Raw genomic sequence first — 2,563 nt, 5'->3', positions numbered from 1 at the left:
CTCTCTCTCTCTCTCTCAATTCAATTAAAAAAGATACAATTAACGTCAGCAAATTATATTCTTAAATTAAAATATCGATTATTATTTTTCGTAGAAGACAGCTAATTCTTTTTATAATGGATCGATTAATTAAAGTTTGAAGTCAGTTCATGCAGTCAGTGCATTTCGTGTTCTAAAGTTTCGATCGATAACGAAATTTCCACAAAAATAAAAGATAGGAAACTGTGATAGATATTTGAATAAATGTGGTAAATAAGAACTCCAAATAATGCGTTCAATCAAAAGGCAATTTTAAAAAGGTCAAGGAATGCGTATAATTAAACAATATTAATAAAATGCTTTCTTTGGCGATTCATTCGGGATATGAAGGCAGTGACATTGCAGAAAAAATACATAACCCGCGTTATGGGGTTATGTAATTTTTTTCTGCAATGATCGCTACCTTCATAACTCGAATGAATCATCAAAGAGAGCATTTTATTGTTTATATCAACATCTTTCTTTTAGCTTATTGAAAAATCGATTATGAAAAGTAAGTAAAATTTACTAAATTACTGTTAATGTACGTAAGTGCGTTAGCTAAAAGAAACAGCCAAATCGTCTCCTGTGAGTCTGACATCGTCATGATTATTTTGTGTAGTCCGTGATTTTTCCTAGGTCGCTGTAGGTTTGGACCAATCGATAAACAGGGCGTGTCGATATCTATAAGTTTCCGTAAGAAGATTCATTAAATCGGTTAGTAGCTGTATGAATACAGTAGGATAAAAGCAAGAATTGGGAAGTAAATATTCAGTTGAAGTAAATATTATATATATATATATATATATATATATATATATATATATATATATATATATATATATATATATATATATATATATATATATATATATATATTATTTTCAGGAAAATAAGTTACATTTAATGGATGATAAATCCAGGCCTTTCCTGATCACAGAACATAGAGATAGAAATTTGATGTAACCGATGAAAGAGAACTCACAGCGCAAAATTCATGCGCGTACGATTCACTGTAGTTCTTGCCTGGTGTCATCGATGCGAATGCATGTACTTCCCCTTCGTGGAGTAACTTCAGACATGCGTAGCTTAATCATTAAGTGGGAGGTAACTATTTTTATCCAATGTTTTCGATTAATCAGATTCACTACTAAAAAATATCAAGTTGACATAATTTCAAATCTGTTTTTAATAATATTAATAACAATCGTACGATTCACCGTAGTTCTTGCCTGGTGTCATCGATGCGAATGCATGTACTTCCCCTTCGTGAAGTAACCTCAGACATGCGTAGCTTAATCATTAAGTGGGAGGTAACTATTTTTATAACATGTTTTCGATTAATCAAATTCACTACTAAAAAATATCAAGTTGATATAATTTCAAATCTGTTTTTAATAATATTAATAACAATCGAACTTTATGGATAATTTGTTATTTTAAAAAATATTACTTTGCTATAAAGAATTTCTATTTGGTTTTTAAAAATTGATAGTTATAAAAGATAACATTGATAAAATGTTGTAACAAATTAATAAGATAATGATGTAGTAGTCTTAATAATAGTATTTATCACTAGCTCAAGGTTTCCTGTAATGCAATGAACAAAAGTTATATCTACCTTTCTATGAAATTCTTGACAAAATAACCATTTTATGGATAATAATTCTAGCTGAATTGATAGCGCAAAATATTACAAAAGTTGGAAAATGTAAAGTTTGTAGTGACCTATTTTAATGCATTGAGGATGGTGCTGAGACGACGAGAAGCCAATTAACGATGCAACTCCAAAACCCAGCGTCTTTTTCGAACTGTCACATTGTATGGGTGTTTGAAGGCAGATCAGCACAAGCAATACTGAAGTGGCAGGAAATTAAAACAGTTCCCTGTACTTCAATCTCCACGAAATTCAAAGAACTGATTCTGGTCGCCCAGGATGTGGCAATACTAACTAGTTTTGTCATTTTGAATTCAAATCTAAAAAAATAACAAGTAAAGGATTGATATCAAACTAAAAAAGTAAAATAAAAACGTGATTGGTTGCTAAAATAACATTTTTGTTATAATTGTCTGTGTTTTACTCCGATATTTTTGCATTCAAATTAGGATAATTAAGAATTTAAATACATGTAAACAGTACATATTGAACGTGAGGATAATCACTAAAAATACGATACAGAATTTAAAGCACTGAACAAATTTCGGTAGATATATAATTACATTTAATAATGAAGTAGAGGAAAATCTTTCCATTTTATCCCTCATACAAGATTATTTCAAAGTCATATGATAATATCTTCATTTTATTTTCAAAAAAGAGACCATATTCTATCAAAGTACCACCAGATATCATAAAGATACATTTATATTGAATTTCTTCTCCTCTGATGTTTATGATGTGAATATTTAATATGTGTTGAATGATAACACTGTCTTTGAAGAGCATCAGAAAGTAATAAGGTCTGTATTGATGGAAGTATCGAGTGCCACTAATGCTTCGTCTTCTTTCTATTCTTACCCGTGTATAGAAGTGTATCTAAATGGA

General features: G+C 29.8%; 1 long non-coding RNA gene across 1 annotated transcript; it reads left to right on the top strand.

Annotated features, from left to right (window-relative positions):
• Positions 1–1,042: 1,042 nt before the first annotated feature.
• LOC128165236 (uncharacterized) lies at positions 1,043–1,998 on the top strand. Its single transcript, XR_008241032.1, has 3 exons — positions 1,043–1,125; positions 1,244–1,331; positions 1,765–1,998. It is a non-coding gene; the product is annotated as an uncharacterized LOC128165236 (long non-coding RNA).
• The last annotated feature ends 565 nt before the right edge of the window (positions 1,999–2,563 follow it).

Source organism: Crassostrea angulata, chromosome 10 (genome assembly GCF_025612915.1).
Source record: "Crassostrea angulata isolate pt1a10 chromosome 10, ASM2561291v2, whole genome shotgun sequence".
Classification (NCBI taxonomy): domain Eukaryota; kingdom Metazoa; phylum Mollusca; class Bivalvia; order Ostreida; family Ostreidae; genus Magallana; species Magallana angulata.
Note: the sequence above shows the minus strand (reverse complement) of the source record. Positions and strands in the feature narration are given on the sequence as shown.